Source organism: Heteronotia binoei, chromosome 17, assembly GCF_032191835.1.
Source record: "Heteronotia binoei isolate CCM8104 ecotype False Entrance Well chromosome 17, APGP_CSIRO_Hbin_v1, whole genome shotgun sequence".
NCBI classification, from domain to species: Eukaryota; Metazoa; Chordata; class Lepidosauria; order Squamata; family Gekkonidae; genus Heteronotia; species Heteronotia binoei.
In genome coordinates, this window is record NC_083239.1 from 12,425,399 (window position 1) to 12,431,144 (window position 5,746).

Genomic DNA, 5,746 nt, shown 5'->3' on the forward strand with positions numbered 1-5,746 from the left:
TATGACAATTATACTTCAAGAAGCATTTTAAGGGAGATGCTGAGCTGATATAATTTAGTACCCCTTCTCATAGGGTTGCCAAGTCCAATTCAAGAAATATCTGGGGACTTTGGGGGTGGAGCCAGGAGACTTTGGGGGTGGAGCCAGGAGGCAGTAGGGGTGGAGCCAGGAGACTTTGGGGATGGAGCCAGGAGGCAGTAGGGGTGGAGCCAAGATCAAGGCTGTGACAAGCATAATTGAACTCCAAAGGGAGTTCTGGCCATCACATTTAAAGGGACAGCACACCTTTTCAATGCCTTCCTTCCATAGGAAATAATGAAGGATAGGGGCACCTCCTTTTGGGGCTCATAGAATTGGACCCCCTGGTCCAATCTTTTTGAAACTTGGGGGGTATTTTGGGAGAGGCACTAGATGCTATACTGAAAACTTGGTGCCTCTACCCCAAAAAAACAAAAAAAACCCAGAGCCCCAGATACCCACGGATCAATTCTCCATGATTTTCTATGGGAATAAATCTCCATAGGGAATAACAGAGTTCCCAGCAGACATTTCCCTCCCCTCCCCCCGCTTTCTGACAACCCTGAAATGGGGGGAGGGCCTCTAAACCGGGGGATCCCCTGCCCTCACCTGGGGATTGGCAATCCTACCTTCTCATGATGTTGGGGGCTGTGGCATAAGCGAATGAGTTCTGCTAATGAGCTCCGGCACTTCTTTTTCTACTAAATGACCCCTGACTGTCACTGTAACAGTGGGACAGAAGAAGGAGTTTCAGCAAGTGCAGCTTGTCATGTCAAGGTGGGAAAAGATGCACTGGCCAAAATTTCCTCTTGCAACTATCAAGGAGATGTCTGCCCTCCCACCCCATGGCACTGCTGCCTTGCCTGGCCACAAGACAGCATATCTTGGAGCTGGTTGATAGTTGTACAAGGGCAAAGGGAGACCACAAGGTCCTAACTACTCACTCGAGCTCCCTTGCATCCTGTCGGGATCATTTGATCAGACATGCACTGCTGCAAGTTGAATACTTGGAACTCCCAAAGCACACTGGTTGACTGGGACTGGCAATAGGGTTGCCAACTCCAGGTGTGAAAATTCCTGCAGATTTAGGGGTGCACCTTGGGGAAGGCACAGTTTGGGGAGGGGAGGGACCTCAGCGGGGTATAATGTCATAGATTCCACCCTCCAAAGTACCTGTTTTCTCCAGGAGAACTGATCCACAACGTGTGTAGTTAGGGCCAGTTCTCCTCTCAGCCAACCAAAATAAGCCCCTGAATGGAGAGCACTACTAAGAATGTGGGGGAAAGTAATAGGCATGATGATTTATGCCTGTCATTTCCTCTGGGGCCCAGGAAGCCCTGAGCCAAGTCTGAAATGAGCCCTTGAGACATTTTAGCAGCATTGCTGAGGCTCGGCTCCCTTGCAATGTATTCTCCCCCACCTCCCCCCCCCCCCCAAACAGATACACTGTTCTTGCTGGCCTGCCAATAGTAGATATTGCAGGATTGTGTGGCACTCAGGCCCCAAACGTTACACAGCCCTGGCTTGGAGCAAATCCTGGTCCATTTGGTGTGAGTTGTACATGAAAATAATTCCAGAGGGATAGCTGTGTTAGCCTGTTGCTGCAGCAAAAATAAACGAGAGTGCCACAAGATTCCTGTTTATTTTTGTGCATGACGCAGCTGGTCTGGACATGCAGGTTTGTTGGCTGACGGCTGCACCAAGTGTGCGGGTGGATGCAGATCAAACATCACCGATGGTGCTTTCAAATCAGATTGGATAGAGGCACTCTTCAATAGAGGCAGTTTCCCCCTTCGGCTCTGAGGCTTGGGGAGCCCAGTTTTGATTAACAAAATGTGTGGTGGAAGGATTAAACTCCCTCTCTCATACAGTGGCCAGCCTCCAGGTGGGGTCTGGAGCTCTCCCAGAATCACAACTGATCTCTAAACTACAGAGGACAGTTCCCCTGGAAGAATGGCATCTTTGGACGATGAGCTTCTTGATGAACATATGAAGCTGCCTTATACTGAATCAGACCCCCCCTTGGTCCATCAAAGTCAGTATTGTCTTCTCAGACTGGCAGCGGCTCTCCAGGGTCTCAAGCTGAGGTTTTTCACACCTATTTGCCTGGACCCTTTTTTGGAGATGCCAAGGATTGAACCTGGGACCTTCTGCTTCCCAAGCAGATGCTCTACCACTGAGCCACCATCCCTCCTACATATGAAGCTGCCTTCTACTGAATCAGACCCTCGGTCCATCAAAGTCAGTATTGTCTTCTCAGACTGGCAGCGGCTCTCCAGGGTCTCAAGCTGAGGTTTTTCACACCTATTTGCCTGGACCCTTTTTTGGAGATGCCGGGGATTGAACCTGGGACCTTCTGCTTCACAAGCAGATGCTCTACCACTGAGCCACCGTCCCTCGCCTTAAGTCAGTACTGTCTTCTCAGACTGGCAGAGGCTCTCCAGGGTCTCAAGCTGAGGTTTTTCACACCTATTTGCCTGGACCCTTTTTTTGGAGATGCCGGGGATTGAACCTGGGACCTTCTGTTTCCCAAGCAGATGCTCTACCACTGAGCCACCGTCCCTCCTACATATGAAGCTGCCTTATACTGAATCAGACCCTTGGTCCATCAAAGTCAGTATTGTCTACTCAGACTGGCAGCGGCTCTCCAGGGTCTCAAGCGGAGGTTTTTCACACCTATTTGCCTGGACCCTTTTTTGGAGATGCCGGGGATTGAACCTGGGACCTTCTGCTTCCCAAGCAGATGCTCTGCCACTGAGCCACCGTCCTTCCACATCCATGCCGAGCTCCCTCCCCAGCCACCCCTCCAAAATCACCAGGAATTTCCCAAGCTGGAAGTGGTGGGCTTACTTTTCCATCTCCCATGTGGCTCCCATTCAAATTGGGGATTCAAAAATTATAAATCTTTTTTTAAAAACCCAAAAAAACAAATTGGGGCCTCACATGGCTGTTATTGCAAGTAAATGAGTTTGGGAAGTTACAAATCTGTCATTGTGTCTTTTGTTCTAAGTCCCTCGTGTGCGACGATGCCGAGAAAGGAAAATTCTAGTCTAGGGACTATTAGCAAATGGACTGAAGATGAAATGGCCAATATTGTAGTCTTCGTTTAGAGCTATGGTGTGGCCTCATTTGGAACACCGTGTGCAGTTCTGGCTGCTGTATCTTCTAAAGGATATTGTAGAGAACTTGAAAAGGTTCAGGCAAGATGATTTCAGCAACTGGAGCGCCTTCCCTATGTGGAAAGACTAAAGAGCCTGGAGCTCTTCAGTTTAAAGAAAAGATGACTATGGATGGATTTGATAGGGATGGATCTGATGGATGGACGTGATACAAATGTGCACTGTATGAAGAATGTGGACAGAGGGAACATTTCCCCTTCCCTCAAAATCCTAGAACTTAGTGGTACTTATTTAATTTGTTAGTTAATCCATTTACTTTGCATCCTGCTTTCTCCCCAGTGGGGGACCCAGGTTATTGTCTTCTCTATTTTTCCCCACAAACATTCTGAGGGATACATTAGGCTCAGAGAGTGTGGTTGACCCAAGGTCACTTAACAAGCTTCCAAGGAAGAGAGGGGGGATTCAAGCTGATTCAGGAAAGACAAAGTACTTTTTCACATAGTGAATAATTTGTAGCCACTAGAAGTCGTGCATTAGAAAACTTTGAAGGGAAATCTACTTGGAATCACTTGCCATTCTGCCCTTTCTATACCTCCACATATTTGGATTATTTGTTTATTAAGAATGTTTACATCCTGAATTGCCAGTAAAAGCTTCTGAAGCACTTGACAGCATCCAATAATAATAAAAAAGATTAAGTATAAAAACCAGAAACCTAAAAAAATAAAAAGCAGGATGATTAAAAGCAGCAATAAAAATGCAGATAACAGATAAAAATGGAAACATTTCAATTTTAAAACCAAGCAAGGAGAAAGCAGGTCAATGTTTGTATAAAAACCGGCAGTTTGAAAATAATCTTGTGTTGTCATTTTACAATCCCCTCCCACCAAAGGCATACTCAGAATTTCACTTAGGTCACTTGCAGTGTTCCCTCTAAACTGAGTTAGAGCTAGCTAGCTCATAGATTTTTGGCCTCCAGCTCACACATTTTTGTCTTAGCTCAGGAAGGATGACCCCAGAGCACACTAATTTATGCAGTAGCTCACAACCTTAATGCCAGTAGCACACAACTTTAATACCAGTAGCTCACAAAGTAGAATTTTTGCTCACAACACTCTGCAGCTTAGAGGAAACATTGGTCACTTGTGAGACTCACTGCTCAAGGAAACCAGACTCATTCATATAGATTACTTTACAAGTTGTTAAATACTGGGTTCGATGCATTATGGCTTAACCAAGAACATGCTTTATTGATCACTACATACTAAGATGAAATGTGGGGCCACGGCCCCCCTTATATTCATGCAGAGAACCACCCCGCAGATCCCCATCCCAAATCACGGCAGTCAAGCTTTGCACCAGAACTGCGCATTGGTTCTTACTAGGAATCCAGATCTCTAAATATATCTCAGAGTCTCTAGTGTTCCTGCGGTAGCCTGGGTATGCGAAAGCTTCCCACCAGGAGTGGAATTCTAGCAGGAGCTCCTTTGCATATTAGGCCACACACCTCTGATGTAGTCAATACTCCAAGAACTTACAAAAAAACCCTTGTAAATTCTTGGAGGATTGGCTACATCAGGGGTGTGTGCTGAGATCGTTTTGTAGATGAAAAGGTGCAGGAGCTCAGTAGCATACCTCATTTGCATTTGTCCCAGGATCTGTGTGTAGCAGGGAGAGAACTCCCCACTGCATGCAGACCCCGGCTGGAGGTTCAGGAGCTGTGCTCCTGTGAGCTCCTGCTGAAATCAAGCCCGGAGGGTGTGGCCTAATATGCAAAGGAGCTTCTGCAAGAATTCCACCCCTGCTTCCCACCAAACACAGAGGCCAGTAAAACACAAGCGAAGACACATGGCCTTCTGGCAGATAGGGTTGCCAAGTCCAATTCAAGAAATATCTGGGGACTTTGGGGGTGGAGCCAGGAGACTTTGGGGGTGGAGCCAGGAGCCAGTAGGGGTGGAGCCAAGATCAAGGCTGTGACAAGCATAATTGAACTCCAAAGGGAGTTCTGGCCATCACATTTAAAGGGACGGCACACCTTTTCAATGCCTACCTTCCATAGGAAATAATGAAGGATAGGGGCACCTTCTTTTGGGGCTCATAGAATTGGACCCCCTGGTCCAATCTTTTTGAAACTTGGGGGGTATTTTGGGGAGAGGCACTAGATGCTATACTGAAAATTTGGTGCCTCTACCTCAAAAAACAGCTCCCCCAGAGCCCCGGATACATGCAGATCAATTCTCCATTATTTTCTATGGGAATAAATTTCTATAGGGAATAATAGAGTTCCCAGCAGACATTTCCCTCCCCTCCCCCTGCTTTCTGACGACCCTGAAGCGGGGGGAGGGCCTCCAAACTGGGGGATCCCCTGCCCCCACCTGGGGATTGGCAACCCTACTGGCAGATAACATATACCCACTGGGGACTGGGGTAGGTGGGCATCTGGCTGGTTGATTTTTTTTTAAGCAGCCAAACTTTTAATTTGAAACCACCTGGATATAAAGATGGAAATGTCAGAGTTTTTGAACCCAAAGAATACTAAGGGTATTTTATTTATTTATTTATGTTATATTTCTCTCCCGCCCATTCCATACAGACTCAAGGCGGCTAAC

The 5,746-nt window shown here is 47.0% G+C and overlaps 1 non-coding gene across 1 annotated transcript; it reads right to left on the reverse strand.

Moving 5' to 3' along the window:
- Positions 1-2,343: 2,343 nt before the first annotated feature.
- TRNAH-GUG (transfer RNA histidin (anticodon GUG)) lies at positions 2,344-2,410 on the reverse strand. The gene has a single exon. It is a non-coding gene; the product is annotated as a tRNA-His (tRNA).
- Positions 2,411-5,746: the final 3,336 nt, after the last annotated feature.